General features: G+C 31.4%; 1 pseudogene across 1 annotated transcript; it reads right to left on the bottom strand.

Moving 5' to 3' along the window:
- Positions 1-8,107: 8,107 nt before the first annotated feature.
- LOC145799841 (conserved oligomeric Golgi complex subunit 1-like) lies at positions 8,108-15,760 on the bottom strand (annotated as a pseudogene). The gene is made up of 7 exons (XR_014341338.1): positions 15,710-15,760; positions 14,760-15,020; positions 14,399-14,587; positions 13,259-13,542; positions 10,972-11,150; positions 10,290-10,413; positions 8,108-8,633 (listed from the first exon to the last, which is right to left on the bottom strand). The product of XR_014341338.1 is annotated as a conserved oligomeric Golgi complex subunit 1-like (transcript).
- Between the last annotated feature and the right edge of the window lie 6,190 nt (positions 15,761-21,950).

Below are 21,950 nucleotides of genomic sequence, written 5' to 3'. Positions count from 1 at the left end.
TTATATTAATATTAATTAAAAAAATGTATATTTCTGAAGAAAAAGAAAAAAATCAATATTAATTAAAAAATAAATATTAATTGGTATTAATTATTAATAAATTCATATTGTATATTTTTATATTAATCAAAAAATAAAAAATTATATATTTCTGAAGAAAAAGAAAAAAGTCAATATTAATTAAAAAATAAATATTAATGGGAATTAATTATTAATAAATTCATATTTAATATTTTTATATTAATTAAAAAATAAAAAATTGTATATTTCTGAAGAAAAAGAAAAAGAATCAATATTAATTAAAAAATCAATATTAATTGGTATTAATTATTAATAAATTAATATTGTATACTTTTGTAATGAATTAATTATTAATTGATACTAATTAATAACAATTGTTGATTATTAATATTAATTGATACTAATAAAAATTAATTATTAATATTAATTTATACTAATTAATAATTTTAGTATTAATTGAGACTAATTAAGCCATTAGTTGATACTAATTAATAATTTTAGTATTAATTGATACTAATTAGGCAATTAATTGATATTAATTAATTTATAATGGAAAAAAATTGTAACAATACTTCCATTACATTTTTATCAAATGTATCAAGTTTTATATTAATTGATACTAATTAATACTAATTATATTAACTTTATTAATGAAATAATTTTTTGTAAATTTAAACTAAAAAAAATGACAAAATAATCATTTTTATATCATATAAGGGCAGAAAGGACAATTATACAGTAAAAAGCTATTTTACAGCTTATCAACCAAACACTGCTCTGCTGCTTAAATCCATAATCTCATACCTGCATCAAACAGATTAACAGCTTATGTTCACAGCTATAAGTCATAGTCTGTTAAGTTATAATGACCATGTTTGGTAGGACTTATTTCCAGCTTATTTTAACTTTTAGCTTAATTTAAGCTATTTTGATGTGTTTAGTTCAACTTAACAATACAGCTTATAACTTTTTGTAAGTCAAAAATCAACTTATTCTTTGAGTGAGGGAAGAGAAACTTAATTTATAAGTCAAAAATCAGTTTATATTCACAGCTATAAGCTATAAGCTATTAAGTTATAAATTATAATCACTTTCCTATAACTCTACCAAACAGGACCAATCTATAATTACTTTTCTACAAGTCTGCTTAAACAGGGCCTAATAGTGACGTGAGGATCGCCAATTATTATATTTGTTTGCAAAATGAACCACGGGCGGACTAGTACTGGCCAGGTGGTATTCAAAATTGAATCTGTTGATAGTATGAGGTAATTGAATATTGGAGTTTTCTTAAGTGTGCAAGTGCACACCATGTGCCACTTACACAAAAAGTGTAAGTGTAAGGTGTAAGTATAAGTATAAGGTGTAAGTGTAAGGTGTAAGTGTAAGGTGTAAGGTGTAAGTGGGTTGCATATGGTGTGCAACCTCAAAAAAGGTGTAAGTGTAAGGTTTAATTTTTTACAAAAGGTGTAAGTGTAAGGTGTAAGTGTAAGGTATAAGGTGTAAGGTATAAGTTGCACACCATAACCAAACCCTTGAATATTTTATCCTTGTGTTATTTGCTAAATTTGTTACCTGCCTTTTACTCTTAGATTTTCATCTACTGACGAAGCAACAGTGACATAGGATTATTTTGAAAAATTAATTAAAAGTTAGATTTTGATTTTTTTTTTATTTTTTTAAAAAATAAAAATATATAAAAAAATAAAGAACTAATATGATCTAAAATAAGTTAAAAATAATTTTTAACCTTCTATCCAAAATATTCAATTAAAAAATAACTTTTAACCTTATAATAATGACGCACAAGCTCTCAACATTTATTAATATTTTACTATTAATAATTTAATATAAAAGTCAGTTTTAGTATTAAATATAATAATATATTTATAAAAATATATATATCTATATAATAAGGAAGGAAGGATTTTGAAAATGTATAAAATGTATGTGAGATACATTTTAATTTAATGGCTGAGATTAATCTTAAATATATACCAATGGTTCAGATCAATCTCTTTGCCCAAACACATCTACTCTACGCATTCTCTCTCATCCTCCTCCTCATCCCAAAGCCCTCTAATGCCTTGCCTCTCAACGGCATTTTCTGACCAACGGCATTTTCTGAACACTTTTCTTCTCTATGACTTACTACCTCCTCCATTGTTAGCGCGATCGGATCCGATCCTCCACCCCTCTCCACACCGTCACTCTCTCCGAACTCGCTGCCATCGCTTCCTGCATCTACCTCCTCGGTTTTTTCGGCATTGGTTTCGTCCAATCCTTCATCACTCGTGCTTCTTACGACGCCTGAGATGTCGACTACGACCACTTCATCCTCAAAGGAGATCGCTGCCCCCTGATTTGGGTTTGATATTTTTTGCCCTTCTCTCTCTGTTCTTCTCCTTCATTTCATGAATATATACATTTTTAGGGTTGTTAATAACATTCTTGTGTTTGATTGGTGCATTTAGGTTTGATATTTTTTTTCCCTTCTCTGTCTGTTCTTCTTCATTTCATTAATACATACATTCTAATTTGGGTTTGATTCTAATTTCTATTATTTTTATTTTTTTATTTTTGTTCAAATTTTATGTTGTATTCATATATTGGATTACTCATTCGAACTGTTCTAATCGATTTGATAGTACAATTAGCTCATCCAGATTTCTGTTCAATTGATCTTGATCAGAATTGTATATGTACATAATCATAGATTAGGAGAAGAGGAAGAGCAGTGGGTTTCTTGCTCTGTCATTTTGGACACAGTACTATTGACTAATGTTTTTGTATTTTTGTTCTGTTTTGTTTTTGCCATCCAGTTGGGTCTGCAGTAGTTGCTTTGTTTTGCTTTTGCTCATCTAACCGATGTGAATCGCAGACAGAAAGAAATGTAATGTGCTCCCTCCTCTGTATAGAAAGCTAGAAATTAAACCAAAAAAAAATTATTGTTAGTTTATTTGCCACTGAGTTTGCAGTGTTTACTACATGTTTTGTTCATTGTTGATGGTGGTTTAGTTTTTCGTTAACCTTTCATCGACCAACACAAACTCAGACAGAGGGGGGTGGTGGTTGGATGGGAGAGGAATAGCATTTATACTAATAAGTTTTACTTCAAGAAAGAAGTTCAGAGACTTTAACGTTTTTGTCGGGTTGTTTTCTTAACTTTTCCTTTATACTATATTCTAATAATTGAAGTTTGCCTCTGCCACTTCCCTTTTCTCATTTTCATAGATTTTAAACATGATAGTGTTAAGCATTTTCAGTGTGAGAAGTATTTACAATATTTTAGGTGAACTGCATCCATTTTGCCGATTTATGTATTGATCATTCAAAAAAAAATGAAAAAAGAAAAAAGAAAAATCAGATCATAGTTATGATTATCAAATTAATTTGATTTTTTTGTGTGAATAATCTATAAATAAACCTAATAAAATAAATAGTTCAAACATCAAATACATGACTTATGATGGGCTCCATAATAAAAACATGATAGAATTTCAGTTTCTTTATTTGAAGCGTCTCCCATTTTAAAAACATGATAGAATTTTAGTTTCTTTGTTTTATTATGGGAGAGGAATGGCTCTCATACTAATAAGTTTTACTTCAAGAAAGAAGTTCAGGGACTTTAACGTTTCTGTCGGGTCATTTTCTTAACTTTTCCTTTATACTATATTATACAGATTTGAAGTTTGTCTCTGCCACTTCCCTTTTGTCATTTTCATAGATTTTAAACATGATAGTGTTAAGCATTTTCAGTGTGAGAAGTGTTTACAATATTTTACGTGAACTACATCCATTTTGCCAATTTATGTATTGATCATTCAAAAAAAAGAAAAAAGAAAAATCAGATCATAGTTATGATTATCAAATTAATTTGATTTTTTTGTGTGAATAATCTATAAATAAACCTAATAAAATAAATAGTTCAAATATCAAATACATGACTTATGATGGGCTCCATGATATCCAACAACACACCAGCGTCTCCCATTTTAAAAACATGATAGAATTTCAGTTTCTTTATTTTATTACACGTAACTTCTTGAAAATCAATGGAAATCACCATTCTTGGAAATCACCATTTTGAGAATTGTTTAGTAGTGATTTATTAATAACACCATTTTTACCTAACTTCTTGGAAATCACCATTTTGAGCTTCTCGCGAGGTTGTTTCTCTTTTTGATTATTTGTTTTTATTGATTGATTAATAACATATTTTGTATAAGCTAATTTTTTTTTTATTAATAGTTAGTATAGAGTATGTGTGTGTTCAAATTGTGAGATGGGTTTTTATATTTGGTTAAACATTCCGGAGAGTAATTGAGTAATTGAGGGAATTACTGACTTCTTTCAGTTAGCAATGGGTTTAGTTCTGAGTTTTTGAATTTTTCTTCGAAGCTCTTGCAGGTTTGATGATCTTCACAGTCTTCTCTTTGTTATGTTTCTTTTTCATTTTTTATTTATGTAGCTTTCAATTTATTTGGATTGGTGTTTCTAAACCTTAAACTGATATATATTTGTTTTTCTTTTTTGTGTTGAGGCATGAGTCTTGACATTAGATCTATATCCAGTAGCACACTTGATTAAGTAGAATTTGGGACCATCACTTAACAATGCCCTTTTATTTCATTTTTTATTTTATTTTATTTCATTTAATTTTTAATTTTATTTATTTATTTATTTTTTTCATTACTTGCAAGTGCATTTTAGAAAGGAGCTTCATGAAATATAAAATTCAGTTCACTTACAGGTGAGGACTTTGATTGTGAAAGTTGTTCTCTGTCATACAAAAACTGGTATGTATGGTTGATCGCTCCTCTCTTGCTGTAATCATCCATGTCCTTTTATTTCATTTTTTATTTTATTTTATTTTCAATTTTTAATTTTATTTATTTATTTATTTTTTCATTACTTGCAAGTGCATTTTGGAAAGGAGCTTTATGAAATATAAAATTCAGTTCACTTACAGGTGAGGATTTTGATTGTGATAGTTGTTATCTGTCATACAAAAACTGGTATGTATAGTTGATCTCTCCTCTCTTGCTGTAATCATTTGCTTCTGATATGGCATATTTAATGATCCCTCTAATAATCTTGAGCTATAATATTTAATTCTAAAATATTGAGATTGCACATCAACAAATCCATTAAGCTAAAATATTTAATTCTTGAGCTATATGCTTTGAAGGGTTCCTAATTAACTATACTAATTCTTGAGCTATATGCTTGGAAGCGTTCCTAAAATCCAAAATAGAAGAAGAAAAAGAAGAACTTGAAGTAGACACGTAGAATGAATCTAAAAAAAACAGAAGATATATTTATATATAGAGAGAGAGAGAAGATTAAATTACCTGAAATGAGAAGAATGAGAAACAGAACAAACTTTTGTCTATGTGGTGGTGGTGTTTGTTTTTTGTTTTGGTTTTAGAGACATAGGCCTGTTTTGGGTATATGGTTTTTAGCCACTTTTTTGAGTTTATAAAAGCTAAAAGTTAGCTTTTTTGTATTTAAAGACATTTGAAAAGTTGGTTTTTAATAATTGGTGAAATTACAATTTTACCTCTCATGGGTCAAAATATGTTACATAGGTGAAGTTGTAAATATTTTAAATTAAATGTGGATAGTTTGGTCATTTCATTGTGATTTGATATCATAAATAAATATTAATCAAAAAAGTCAAAAGTAATTTTTTATCAACTTCTCAAATCATTTGTTTAAAAAAGTCAAAAACTTAATTAAACGTAAAAAAAATTAATTTTTACCATTTTTCCAAAAACATCCCATAGAAGGGTACGAGAGAGAGAGAGAGAATGTTGAGCAATTCAGAGAGATAATGTTAAGATATGTATAGTAGTTAGGTAAGGGAGGAGAGTGGTTGGGAATTGCGAAGAACGAGTAAGAAATGGTGTACAGTTCATTACCAACATAATATAGAAAAACATATAGAAATAAATATAAAAACCCATATCAGTTGCTATCAGTTTAGAGCAACAATTACTTTGGGCTTTATTTTATTTTTTAGAGCAATAAAGGAAGTTAGGTTGCTGGACATCAAGTCCATTTCGTATTAAATTCGTATTATGAATACCATGTTCTACAACTTAAAAAAAGAAACTTTTACATCATTAGGTGAAGTTTGGATATGGTGTTTAGTTTTTATTTTTTATTTTTGGTCACATAATAGGATTTGGTACGTGTTTGGGTATGATTTGGATTGGTGTTTGTGTTTCCAAACTGGTGAGCAACTTTGTGTTTGTGTTACGAAGGTAAGAATGAAAGGAGATGTGAAGTTGCTAAAAAAATAGTAGAGAAACTTTATCGAAATATTTAGGTGGGTTGAAAGAGCAGTTTTTTATTTTTTTTTTGGACTCATTTTGTAGTATGGTATACAAGCTGATTCTTGGGTTTGAAATAATAATTGATCCTCATAAAATGGTTATCAAATGGTTTTTAAGATATTCTTAAGTGATTTTTCAAATGGTTTTCAATGTTTCATTGTGTTGGATTTGTGTTTTTTTTATTATTATTTATTTTTGTTGATTAGGTTGTGTTTTTAAGATTTCGGTTTCGATTTGTGTTTGTGTTTCCAATATTTATGTTTCTAAGATTTTTGTTTGGGTTTGTGTGATTAGGTATGCATTCAATGGAATCACAGAAAAAGTTGGAAACAAAGCTTAAGAGACACAAAGCATTGGAACAGAGCATTGAAAATCATTCTGTTTCTTTTCAATCAAAGCAAAAGAGACCCATCAATTTGGGTTTGTGTTTCTAAGATTTGGATTTGGATTTGGATTTGGATTTGTTTTTCTAAGCCTTAAACTGATGTGTTTGTGTTGGATTTGTGTTTTTAAACCTTAAATTGATATGTATTTGGGTTTCTTTTTCTTTTTTTGTGTTCTATTTCTTTTCATTTTTTTATTTATGCAGTTTTCAATTTATATGGGTTGGTGTTAAGTTATGTTATGTATTTGGGTTGGTGTTTCTAAATCTTAAACTGATATATATTTGTTTTTGTTTTTTGTATTGTCAGGCAAGGGTCTTGACATTGGTTTGTGGGACTGTTGACATTGGTTTGGGTCTCAACATTTTCTTTTTTATTTTTTTTCCTTCAACCCGCATGTCTCTCACAGGTCATTATTTTTGTTTTATTTTATTTTATTTCTATAACCCAATTTAAATTTTCACTCATAATTCATGGACTATTTCTTCATCCCTGTTGAAGACATGGTGAAGAACTTGAAAAGAAACAGAGTAAGGAAAGAGATAGTGGTTGGTTTTCTTAATTGTGCTGCGCATTCAAATGCTTGGCCACTATCACATCTTTATTTTTTTTATGTGCTATTCAAATTGTGTTGATATATATATATATTTTTTTCAATAGGAATGCAAAATGTGTTGATATATTATTATTTTTTTTCCATAGAAATGCAAAAAAATATGTGAAAGATAGACCCCGCAAAGGACTGATGGCTACTTCTTTCTACTGACAAATTGCTTGGTTTGTTAATGGTATTTATTTATTATTTGTTATTTAGTAAAATACGTAAAAGATCTCAGATTGTTTAGATTGAAAACATGAAAATAGTTTAAATTGAAAATAAATCAAAAATTTAATATTTAAATTTATAAAATTGAAAACTCAATAGTTTATTTTGTTACAAGCATTAAATTCTAAGTTTTTTTTTTTTGAGTAATTTTTCCTAAATTTTAATAATACCTAAAATTAGTCAAACAAAATTGGTTTATGTGTGGTGGCAGCATACAATGTTTCTAATATATTCATGTTCCCCGTGATTAATTAAATGTTGAGGATGTATTAAATTAATTAATTAATTGACATTATACGTAGAAATTATAACTATATTTTAATCCCAACATTATTTACATCGTGCCTTCAGACACGGGCATACGCTAGTCATTCCTCATTTCATGATAGAGCCCTGGTTATTTCCTGTACTACCCAATCCGGCTGGACTTTGATTATAAAAAGTTGAGTTCACCCTCAAACACAGTTTAAATCCGTCACAGCCAGAAAAATTCATCTGGTCCTATATATTTGAATTGGCCGTCCCCATAAAATATGGACTGGCAAACACAATCTCTTCTTACTTTATGTCTCCATCAATTCCCTTCAATCTTTTTCCATCCTTTAATTTTACAGCAAATTTTGAAAAACAAAATAATATATATCCTACAACTGGAATTAATCTATTTGCAGACACCATCAACACCCAAAGTACTTTCGACTGCTCCAAATTCTCCCCTATTGTATAAAAAACAAATATATCTTGTCCCCTTGCTTTAAACAGGGTGCGTGATCCAATCAACAGTGTCTCCAGATTTGTAGGAATTTCTCCTAGCTTCATTTCACTGAACTACAAAGATGCACATCTCATTGAAGACAAAACTGAATGCAGGAGTCAGTGGGCTGGTAATCAAGAATCTGATCTGGAAGCTGTGAAGGACGAAAGGAGACCTGCAGCTTGGACAGGTAGAATGTCACCGAATGTCGACATGGCAGCCGTTGACTTGTCTTTGAACCTCCCAACTTGCCCATCTGTTAGCATGGATCCCAGCTTTAGTGTGCTCTCTCCAAATCTGCTACCCACCTGGCCATTTTACAAGGAGATCATTTCATCAAATGCTGAAAAGAAAAAACTAACAAAATCAAATAATAAATGCCTACACCATAAAGCTGCCTTTCTCAAACTCCAGAGAGGGAGAGGGGGAAATCCAGACCACCTTCATTATGGAAAATGTTTGAGACCCCCTTTTGGAGAGACCCAAACCACTCCCACAATGAAGTGGACCAATGATGTGTTTGTATTTTTTTTTTTCCCTCTCTTTCTCACTTGGACCAATCACAAGTGAGTGGGGGTTGTGGAGATAATGTTTTGTGAGAGTGTGAATCATTACTGCTTCATTATTTAGAGGAACTACGAAAATAGATAAAATAAGGGAATTTTGGAGAGAAAAAAACATATACATTCAAGATTGGCATATCCTGATAAACATTACCATATCCATCTTCCTAATCTTTTTTTTTTTCCCTTTCTGTTAGCATAGAGATATTCCTTAAGAAGAATCCCAATATTCTGAATTATGGATCAAAATTAAAAATGTCGCTGGAACCAAATTCAAAGTAGATTATTTAAAAATTAAAATTTCTGGAGAGCTTCCACAATGTTTCTAAACCACGCTTCACATTAATAGCTTTAATCAATCTCCATGTTCTGCAATCCATCAAAGATGAAGATGGATACCCTTGTCCCATTCACACGTTTCATAATTCATAAATAAAAACTAAAAGCTACACCAGGCCATTAGAAAACATGCAATGAATAAAATTGCTTCAAAAGTCGCTCTCAATTTTCCCTTGCCGGCGTGATGATGGACTGAAACACCAGTCACAGCACCAAAGAAAATATTGTTGCATCATGCCAACTCAAAGATTATCAGCAACATATTAAATTATTGACATCTTTTGGTGAATTTTTGCTTTCTTACAAGCTTTCCCATGTATTTTCCATCATAGGAATGTCTAGCAAATGTAGTTTACCATGTATTGAACATAATTTTTCATCTCATACATTTCTAAATAACAGACTAGAGGTCTATCAACAGCTGTTTATCATTTGATCAAGTCATTACAAGAGAAAACAACAAAATAAATTTGGGCCACTTTCAGCTTTTTCTAAACCAGTGACTTATTATATGCACTAAAGTTCTGAGGTGATAGTTTTCTGCAAGGAATCTGACGTAATATGTTAGATTGTCACAATTAGAGCCCTTACTCAGAATTACTACGCCAACACAACCGTTTCCTATATTTGGAATCCAATCCTTTTTTCCATGTACATCCAAGACAACGGATACCCTATATAGAACCTCGAATAATTTTTGTGGCACAAGTTATTTTATCAATTGACTAATAGATGTTAGTGGATATATGCACGAAGGATATAACTCATAAATGTTATCTCTCACACCTCTCTCATCTTTTTAATATGGAAGAAACTATGAATACTTAATAACAATGTGTGTGATATTACACTAGATTAGATTCTCTCTGAAGTACTCAAACTAAGGATGCATTGTTTTGCCCCTAACGAATAAAACTCCCTGGCTTTGGCTTTTTTTTTTTTTAATTTCAGGTAACATTAGCTATACTCTAAACTGATAAAATCTACACATTCTACTGTAACTGTGAGACAAAAAAGCATCCTAGGGAACAAAAGTGTAAAAAAAAAAAATGGAAGCTTTACCTGCATGAAAGACTTTAAGAAAGGAGCAGCCACCCCAAAACTTGAGTCATCATCAATATCAATGTTTCGAGAGATTTCTTCATTTGTATAACTTTTCCAGGAGCTTCTTGAAGAAACAACATCCCTAGAAGTTGACATAGATGCTATAGTTGTCCCTCTTGAAGATAATGCAGGCGCACAGTGGCGACCAATATGAGATTAAAAATTTACTTTCATTCAAGTATAGATAAACCGGGAAATAAATCCATGCATGGAGATTTAACAAACAGAAAAGCCCCAAATATGCCATGAGTGTATGTCTTATCATATAGAAAGAAAAAAAATGCCAGGTTTGTACTTCCAGTCAATCAAGAAATACAGTGAGGATGGTCAGTGTCAATGTGAAAATATACTACCCCTATGAAGATGCAGGGAAATAAGGCCAATTAGATTTAACAAACAGAAAAGCCCCAAATATGCCATGTGTATATGTCTTATCATATAGAAAGAAAGAAAAAATGCCAAGTTTGTAATTCCAATCAATCAAGAAATATAGTGAGGATGGTCGGTGTCAATGAGAAAATATACACCCATCTATGAAGCTACAGAAAAGAGGGAATTAGATTGGCTTTTTGACCACAGATGAGGTACTGAAAAACATAATGTAATCAGCTTAAGTATTTAAAGAAAATATGTTATCAACCTGATAGGAAGGTATTTAAACCGAGGAACAGTAGAACATCTCATAATGTTTGATTCGGAGTTAGTGGGTAACTTCTGCACAGTATCAGTATACATCCGATTAAGTTGCACAAAAACCCGTAGAGGACAGCATGCCGCAGGTACGACTGCCTCTCATTCTCCCAGAGGTATAGCTCATACCTGAAGAGAGTAAAAATAAATTTGAAGCAATGATCAAATCAGGGCGGGAAATTTATTCTTTTAAGAAGAGACCACAGTCACAGACAGAAGATTCTATATTACAGATGACACATCTTAACGTAAAATCTAATGTTAGGTAGATCGGACCATGGATATATTTAACTCAAAAAAAATCACCTTGTTTGGTTCCAATTTTATGAATTCAATTTTTTCAAAAATTAAGTTTTCTATTTTTTGTTTTTAGTGAATTTTTTTTAATATTTTAAGAAAAAATTTATTTTTTAGTTGCATCTAACCTAAATGTACTTAAAAAGTAAAATATTAGTTTAAAAATATTTGAAAAAAAAATCAATAAATATACAAGAATATGAAAATGTACTGAATTTTCGTATTTTTTTTATATATATTTTTGGCATTTAGTGAATCTTTTTTCAAAAAAGTTTGACAAATATTATATTTTTTAATTGTATTTACATTAAGTGTATCTAAAAAATACTTAAAATATTAAAAAAATCACTAAAAACAAAAAACGACAAACAAAAAACGAATTTTTCATAAAATTGGAACCAAACAAGATGAATAGAATTTACCGTCAACAGCTGAACTATTTATTTTTTGATAAGTGACGTAATAGTTAACATCTGAACTTACCAACTTAACATCAAATCCACCAAACAAAAAAAACTTAAACACACTTCTCTTTGAAAAGACTTGTCACAGTCGGCACTGATTGTCCCAAAAAAACAGATGAGAGGCCAGCGCCAAGTAGTTCAAGACAAGATTGTATGGTATTAGAATCTTTGGGATGGCTTATTGTCAGCATTCAAGATGCTCTGGTACTTACAAGCCAAATAGAAACCTTAACACTCCATTTAGATTGAGGGGTTTGGTGAGAAAAGAAAAAAAATAAAGAATGAGATTTCTCATCACTTGCTTGGATGATTAATGAGGTGAGTAATGGTGAGAAATGATGAGAAAGCCAAATCACACCTAACTTAAGTTTTGTTTCTCACCAAAAGTGGTGAGATTTGGTGAGAAACCAAAATTACTCTTTTAATCACAGTCCATCGAAACAAGAAGATGAAAAATCACAATCATTTCATTTCTTCTCTCACTTAGGTGAGAAACTCTAATCATCTCTTTTCTTTTCACATCTCACAATCCAAACAGCGGGTAAGAGTAATTCCAGAAGTCCATAGTCTTTGATAAAATTCTTTTTTACAACTCAAAAAATGGAAATGTAACTGAAAAACATGAAATAGTGTTTCAGTCTAATGTAGTATAAAGATCACAACCTTCTGTATCAATGAATTTTTTCAAGAAAACAAATAAAAAAATTTGGGGTTCATGCATAATACACAGAAACAGCAAATTGATACATTCATAATAATGTAAAGTGTGAAGTGAGAATTAACAATATTATCACGGTATATAGATGATAACTTAGACGCCTTCTTTAAAGCCAGACATTTTGGGCATGTTTGGTTTGTCTCTCAAAACATGTTTTTGGAGAAAAAATTTCAAAAACATGTTTGGTTGAAATTTATAGAAAAAAAAAAAAAAAAAAAATCCAAAATCACTTTTCTCTCTACTACACATCAATCATTCACTTTTTCTATCTCCTCTCTCCTTCTCAATCACTTTTTCTTTCGCACCCATCTATTCAACTACAAAAAAATATCAATTAAATCATCCCAAAATTCAAAACTCCAAAACTATTTTCAAAATATACAGCAAAACAAATTTTCAAATTTTCTAAACTCTCTCTAGAAAATTATTTTTGAAATAATATCTCAAAACACAAACTAAACAAAGCCTTTAGATTTTGTCATTTTGTGATACCTATGTTGTCTGGACAAAACACTACCACTTTTAGCCAACCAAGCATCATATAATGTACTCAGAATGTAACTTTAAACAAGAAGTAGTATGAGCCAAAAATGCCCTTGTTGGCCCCAAACTGAAATTTATTTTTCTTGGAAGATAACTTTGTGCAGCCAGAAACCCCAATTTATTGACAATACTGCAGAGTTAAATAACATGGAAACCCTAATATCACAGAGATCTTCAGTTATGGTACATCATAACACCAGGCTAGAAAAGCTTACGTGAGCCAGTCGATGGGAGCCAGCCTCTGGGAAAGGCGATTTACCAAGCTATCAACCCGCTCTCTAATGACTGACTTGGTCTGGTTTACATCCTGCTTCCTTCTGATAGAAAATTTTGACTTCACATTTTTTGATAGCTCCTCAATTGTATTGGAATCACCCCCCCCCGAAAGAACGTCAGCCACAAATCTGAAGTCTAACAGAACTTGCAAAACACCTTTATCTGACATTTGAGAATCATGGGCCTCGGCAGTTGAAAGGAAGTCCGCAAATATACCAATAACCTAGATAAAACAAACCAAAATACACAAACAAGAAGAATCTATGTCTACTATTAAACCACAGAATCATGCAGCCAACTAAAAAATGAAAATTATACGAACAATCAGAAATCAAAACAACTACTGAAAGATAAAAAAAACATGCATAGGTAATGTCCAAATATGCATGTAACATTACCCAAGTGCGGAGTGTCCAACACCGGTACTTCATACATTCAAAAGAGTTAACGCAACATAGATCCCTATTGAGGCTTCTAAGTGCTTCAAGCACCTCCTCCTCAAAAGGTCTCTCAAGCAAATCCCTACTCCCCACTCAATGGAATTGGAACAAACATCACTATTTCTAAGTGTCCAATTTTTAGTGAGAATATCCATAAATCTTCCAATGGAACAATGATAGTATTAACACAAACACAAACATGCCAATACAACAATTTTTAAAAATTGCTAGACATGACATGTGGTACATGCAAAATATATAGTTCATATATTTATTGTGTATCATATGTATGAATATTTCATTCAAAGATAATAAAAAAGTGAACCATAGCACTAATTCTTAAAGTCTAAAGGTGGAGGGATTAACAAGTATAAATCTACATTGTTTCAATGATAAAGTGTTTCGTTTGTGTCAAATAAGTAATAGGCATGTGTGTCCCCCAAGTGTTAGCAGCATGTACAGGTCTAAATTGTTTTTTATTTTTATTTTTAAATGACACATTTGGGTGTGTGTTGATACGTGTTGTTGTGAAGTGTCACAGCACCCTGTTACAAGTGTTCGTCTTTCTTAGACAAAAATAATGACATATCACTATACATTGGTGATAAAACAAAGCTAATACACAAGCAGGTTGCATACCTTTTCCAGCAATCTCAATGCAAACTTTTGCAGAATTGGCTTATCAAGAACATGACCCCCAACTCGATGAATTTCCTCACATGCGCGGAATAGAAATGAGGAGAGTGAAGGAATGGCCGGGAGTGATATTTTCATCTCTGATTGGCTCTCATCAGATTGCTCTTGCTTGACTACAGTGTCCTCCCAGCCCTGCATAATGCTTAAAATATGAACACGTTTGATGTACCAAGAAACAAAATTCAAGTAGTATCTCAGTCAGCATATCAATCAGAACAAGGTATGAAATTATGAATTTATTCTTAAAAGAACATAATGCTTTTACATAACATGAAAGGTGTTTTCCAGGGTAGAGGCCACTTACTCTCAAGGGACTTGTAGTTGATAGTCCATCATCTTGTCTTAGATCACGGGAGAGAATTGCTGAAAGCTCATCAGAAACCCATGATATCCACAAGTTGTAAGCTCTATTGCTAAGATCTTGTATCATGTTAGTAAGTTCCTCAAGTTGTGGGCTTGAATTATCATCCACTCTAAACAAAGCTGCAGTAGGTAGCGAGGTTTTCCTTTTAGAGAAATCAAACCTTATCTTTTCAGGGCTATCAGACATGGGAGAATCAATCAACTGTCATAGTCACTTTTGCCTACACAGTCTTGGCTTCTCCGCACTATTCAAGGGTGGATACCATATCCTTATGTATTGAATTGTGTATAATATCATCTCTAATTTATTAAAATTATAATAATTTATATTAATTTGTTAATTACGGTTTAAATTTTAAAATTTATAATTCATTTTCGAAATCGTTTCACTCTATTATAATTAATACATATATTTTTTTAATTTATAATGAAATATCAAAATAAAAATGAGTATTAAAAAGACTTAATATGTGAAATTTATTAAAAATTAATAGTTATATATTTAAAAAATATTATGTAAAATTGCTTGTGTTATATATATAAAAAATATTATGTAAATTAGTATCATATATTATCCAAATACATTGATTAGAATATTATTCAATCCGCTAATCCGACCAAAAATGTTTAAATTACAATTTGTCAATCCACTAATCTGCAAACCGTCCGAACCACACTGCACATACCAATATGTATCTTTATCATAAAATACGTAATTTTATTATAAAATATATAATCTCGTCATAAATTTAAGTAATAAAAAATATCATAATCAAATGACAAACTTTTGTAACATCAATCATAAAATTTTAAACATTTTATTACGTTAATTTGTAATGAGATTACATATTTTATGACAGGGTACATATGCCCAACTAAAGAGGTGCACACCATAGCATTTTCCATTAGTCTTTTCAATCTTGGGTACATGACACTATGCATCCCTATACTTTATACCAAATCTCACTTTAACCCTTACATGTGAAATCATAACAGTTAACTCCTTGGACTTCTGGTTAAATTTCACTTTGGTCCCTATACATAAAATTATGATAGTCAACCTTCTACACTTTTACTCAAATCTCACTTTAGTTTCAACACAAGTATGGATGTTTCTCTTCTATTACTTCATTTTTAAATCTTTAACAAAATCCAATCATGTGGCAAAAATGTGACTATGAAATGAAGGTAAAAAAGAAAAATTATCCATGTTTCTTACCAATACACTTTGTCATACGTGATAAGTACATGAGACTTATAAAATACAATATATATATATATATGTTCGTATAGTAAAAATTATGACGAAAATGCAAGAAAATAGAGTTTTTAAAATAATAAAAAAATGCGACAAAGAAATCAAAGAGAAAGAAAGATGAATAGACAGAAGACTGTATTATTGTAAAAAATAGAGTTTCGTGATTTCAATTTATGCAAAACCCTAGTTCATCTTCTTAATTGTTCACAATCTGTATTTTGTTTTAACCCAATATAGTCATATTTTGATGTTAATTTTAGGATAAAGTTTATATTGGTGAAAAATGTAGATGATTTCCTTTCTCACTTTCATATCATAGTCACATTCTTATCATATGAATAGATTTTATTAAAGATTTAAACAATTGAGTAACAAAAATAGGACATTGACACTTGTATAGGGATCAAAGTAAGATTTGATAAAAAAAAAATACAGGGAGTTAATTGTCATAATTTCACGTGGAGGAACCAAAGTGGGATTTGACTAGAAGTGCAATGATTGACTATCATAATTTTATGTATAAGAATCAAAATAAAATTTGGTACAAAATACAGGGGTATAAAATATAATTTACGTATCAATCTTTAATACAACACTGAGAAAATTCTCAATGAGTCTTACATTTCCATAAAATTTTAGTAAAGTCTTATTATTTCCGCATTGGAAGGATTGATTCATGTATTAATAAGAGTCAATATTATTAATAAGAGTCAATGGAAATTTTATGAAAAAAATAAGATTCATGTATTAATAAGAGTCAATATTATTAATAAGAGTCAATGGAAATTTTATGAAAAAAATAAGACATATTAAGCATGAGAAAAGTTAGGGATCATGAAAATTTTATCATGAAAAATTTATGATTCTTGAATTACCTTGATTAGTGTGTGGTGCTTCATTCTAAGTATAATTCAAGAGTCACAAACACTACGCTAAAATTGGGCTTTAGCGGCGGTTTTTTACCGTCGTTAAAGGCTGTAAAACCGCCGTTAAAACCTTTAACGGCGGTTTTGTTACCGCCGTTTATGCGCGTGTCGGAAAAAGTACAACGGTCATAAAAGGATAAATTACCGTCGTTAAAAGTCGACCAAAAACGGCGGTAATATAGGACCAAAAATGACGATTTTTTACCGCTGTAAATAGGTTCAGATTTTTTCAAAAATTAATTCTTTCTTCTTGCACTCCCCAAATTTTGAACCCAAGACCTTTCATCCACCCACACCAACCACTTTGCCATAGCCACTCTTCTTGAAATATATTCCCTAAATAAATATTTAAACATTACTTTTACTTTATTGTAGATGGTTTCGCTGGAGCTCGCCGGAGTTTCGTCGGAGCACGCCGAAGTTTCGCCGGAGCTCCGCCGTCATTAATGGCGGTTTTGTTACCGCCGTTATAGGCGGGCATTAGCGGCGGTTTTGTTACCGCCGTTAATAGAGGGTTTCATTACCGTCGTTAAAGACACTTTAGTGGCGGTTTTTTTACCGGCAGTAACGAACGGTATTAACGGCGGTTTTCGTTACCGCCATTAATAGTACCTTTAACGGCGGTTTTCGTTACCGCCGTTAAAGAAACCGCCGTTAATGCCCTGTTTTGGCGTAGTGAAAGCTTTCATGATTATTTTCATGAAAAGTTTTTAATGATACCTAACATTGTTGATTAAGCATTCATTGTATCCTTTGTAAATATATATATATACATATTAAAAATGGTGGCACATGCAATGTATGTATGTAAGATTTTTTTTTTTTTTTTTTAGCAAAATAAAATTGCGAAATATATGCTTAAATCCGAAATCTGAATACTTCATGAACCTGGAAAAGGTTAAAAGTTAAGGAAGACAAAATGAAAAAAAAAAAAAAGGAAAAGAATTTGGGACATAATTTGATAATGGCATAATTGACATTATAAGGGCTATTATAGGCATTTTTTGAGAAAAAAAATCTGTGGCCAAAGGGTGTCTCTATTTACACACTACATTTTATCTTAAGGCACATCATTAAGTAGTTTATTTTTTATTACAATATTAACCTAATGTAAAATGACCACAAAGGACAAATGGTTATGATACACACCTTACGTAAAATTACCATAAATGACAATAATGAATACAATACACACCTCTCTTCTCAAACGTTACTTACGTATCTTCTCTGTTAAGAACCCAAAAACCCTGAAACAAAAATCCAAAACCCTTAAAGAAACAACAAAAAATATACATATTATTGAAGATTTTGATTAAACTGAATGATGGATGCATCTGGCAATATTGGTTTGGAACAATGGAGCAAGGAAAAAGTTGGTTTTCCATTTTTTTTTTTTTGATTTTTTTTTGTTTCCGTTTTCGTGTACTTACTGAGTGATAAATCGTTTGTATTCGTTCAGATACCCAACTTCGAACAATGTACTCATGTTCGACTATCTACAACCGAACAAGTTCTAGTTGTTCGATTTCCTAGTGTTGAACATAGTCTACATGTTCGGTTAATAAGTTTCGAACTTATGGCATTTGTTCGGTTTTCAACAGTCAAACTTTTGAATTTAGATCGACTCTGTATTTCTGAACACTTATAATTTTTTTTTCCCAAAACTGTGCATCCATGAAATGCAGTAATGTTGGATTTGAGTGTCTTGTTGACTACATAAATCAATTTATTGCTAAAGAGGTAGTCTCATGTCGATTGGTTTAAACTGGCTCCCAAACCTCTGGGATGACAATGAAATAGAGGATGGAGGGGGACGTTCACAACATATGTTTTTGAAGTGGAGGTGTGTATCGTTGGAAAAAATGATTTTTGGGGATTTTAATTTAATATTAAAGTGTGGTGACTTTAATTAAATATTAAAGTGGGTCCTAACCATTTTTTGTGTTGGGTCCAAGTGAGCCAAAAATCATTGGGTTTTGAATAAAAAATTGCCAAGAAATTGCTTCATGATGTTAGATTCATGAATAGGATTTTAAAGAGTATTTAAATCTTTTTTCTTGGCTAAAGGGTGTGAATCCTTTGGGCATCCATACTTTTCATTTTGTGGAAAGGGACTATGGATGCTTGGTGTTTTAATGACTAGCCTTAAAGGCTGGAGGCTGTTCCTCTCTTCCCTATACATGTATAAATTGAGACCCTTCCGTCAAGTTTCAATATAGAAATTTTTGCTTCCATTTTACAAATCAGTTTGCTTGATAGTTCCTATTGTGAGAGAGTGCTGCCATTGTTTTGTTCGCTAAGCTAGACAGATAGTGCTTTTGCCGTAGCTGGTTTTGACCATCGTATCCTGGGAGACAGACACCGGGTTTCCTCAAGCACTCGACCCGTGAGGCAACGAAATCTGTTTTAAGGAAACTGCTTCCGTGTAGGCTTCGGTTTTGTCTCTTTACCCTTTATTGTTTTTTGTGTATTTCTGTTGAAATTTAGTTGTAATTATCAGCATATGTTCTTGGTATATAATTTGTTTTCTTCATAAATCTATTTATTTAATTTCACAATTTTGAACAACAAGCTTAAAACAGATTTTATATATCTTTTCTATGAAATTGATCAAATAGATTTATATAGACTATTAGGTTAGCTTTGTATAATGTTACTAGGAATTGTTGCGGAATTGCTCACTATTTCAATAATTGTAAATTATGCAATGGTACTCTCTAATTGCTTAGTTTAATTAGAATGCTCTATTATAATTTGCATACTTAATTGTATTAGTATGATCTTGTTTTATGCGTATGGTTCATCATTTCCCTACCATGATTTGCATGAATTTTAAGGTTATAAAATATAATTTATGGATGTTGCAATTTTGACATGCTAATTCTATTCTAGTCTCAATTTGTTACATGCTTATTATTTTCTAGGCTAGATTACATAATTTAATGTATTTGGAGTTATAGAGTTTTATGAATTGTGTACATGATTAATCTAAATTATCTAATTGTGTGCATTAATATGAATTTTTTAATTGGGTGCATTAATCTAAATTATCTAATTGGGTGCATTAATCTGAGTTATTTAATTAGATGCATTAATCTAAATTATTTATTTGGGTGCATTAATCTGAATTATTTAATTAGGTGCATTAATCTGAATTATTTAATTGGGTGCATTAACTTTGAATTTGACTTATCTATTTGGAGTTATTAGTTTAAATGTTTATTATGAATTAATTTCATTCATGATTCATGAGTATTGAACTTTATTTTAAAGTTGTAATTTAATTTTGAAGTTACAAATTGTATTTTGTTTTGGTACCTTATATTAGTTGGTTACTTATATAATTAATAGTTGGCTAGATGGTTTCAATTATTTATTATAATTAAATTTTTTAGATTATTTGTTTGTATTTTGTTGTGGTTTGCTACTAACTTTCTTTGTAGGGATACCAATGCGAAAAACAAATATAAAACCAAATGAATAGAATTTGGGATGTAAAAACAAAAATGTTTGGACTACTAACGTTTGTGTTGAATAGGAATACCTAAGCGTGGAAAAGCTTTTGGACTACATAGAATCCTTATGGATTGGCTATTTTATCAAAATGTTTGAAGCATGTTTGCTTGAGATGTAATTGATTTGTTTACCAATTTGTAGTAGCAAGTTTTATTTGCTTATATTGTTGTAGCAATGGTTTTACATTGCTTGTAAAAGTTTTGGACCCTGGTTTGCTTTAACCTAGTTCATCCCTAAGAAAATCTAATTCTTAATTTGTTTAAAATGAACTAGGAGTCAACATGCTCTTAAAAGTTTTGTCAAAAGGTTAACTGGGTTTTAAGTGGGACCGATGTGACCCCTCCAGTCTTCCTGGGAACTTTCTTGACCATTTTCGATTCTAGGTTTGTGGTGAGACTAATTTTTGAATTAATTTTTCTTCTAAGGGATTTTCTAAGGATTAAGTTTAATTTCTGAAAACACAGAAGCGATATTCTGGTGTAATTTTCAGAAATGGAAACTATCACTGATGCTGCTGCTACTGCTAATGTTAGTGGGGATTTGAACCCCGGGGCAACTGGATTGCCAACCCCTACTGCTGTGACCTCTGCGGTCAACCCTGGTGTTACTCCGGCTGTTTCGGGAGGACTGCTTAGTCACCATGAGCGCCCAGAAAAATTTGCAGGGGAAAACTTTAAGAGATGGCAGCAAAAGATGCTGTTTTACTTGACCACGCTAAACCTTGCTAAGGTTCTGAGTGAGGATCCTCCAGCCGTGGCAGAGAATGAGCCTGACAGGCAGAAAGTCATGGCGCTTGACACATGGAAGCAAACAGACTATCTTTGCCGGAACTATGTGTTCAACAGCTTGGCAGACTCACTCTATAGTGTGTTTTGTTCCAAGAGCTCAGCAAAAGAATTATGAGAATCTCTGGACAAAAAGTACAGGACTGAGGATGCCGGAGCAAAGAAATTTGTGGTTGGCCGTTTCCTTGATTTTAAAATGGTAGATTCTAAAACTGTGATAAGCCAAGTCCAGGAGTTCCAAGTGATCTTGCGTGAAATTCATGCTGAGGGGATGCCTTTGAACAAGTCATTCCAAGTTGCTGTGATCATTGAGAAACTTCCCAATGGTTGGAAGAATTTCAAGAATTACTTGAAGCACAAGCGCAAGGAAATGTCTGTTGAAGAGCTGGTTGTCCGACTCCGGATTGAGGAGGATAATAGAAAGAAAGGAGGGAGTACCTCCTCAGTAAAGGCCAATGTCGTTGAGCATGGCAAATCTTCTGGGATAAGGAAGAAGCCCCCTGTGAATAAGAGCTCTAAGCTGGGGCCAAGGGGTGGTGTTGCAAAGAAGTCGGCTTACAAGCCGCAGGAACCTGGTTATCGGTTCTTTGGGAAGTGTTATAACTGTGGTAACGAGGGGCATCGGGCTAGTGACTACCGCAAGCAGA

The sequence above is a fragment of the Camellia sinensis genome, chromosome 9 (assembly GCF_055761805.1).
Source record: "Camellia sinensis isolate YWXY chromosome 9, ASM5576180v1, whole genome shotgun sequence".
NCBI lineage: Eukaryota > Viridiplantae > Streptophyta > Magnoliopsida > Ericales > Theaceae > Camellia > Camellia sinensis.
Note: the sequence above shows the minus strand (reverse complement) of the source record. Positions and strands in the feature narration are given on the sequence as shown.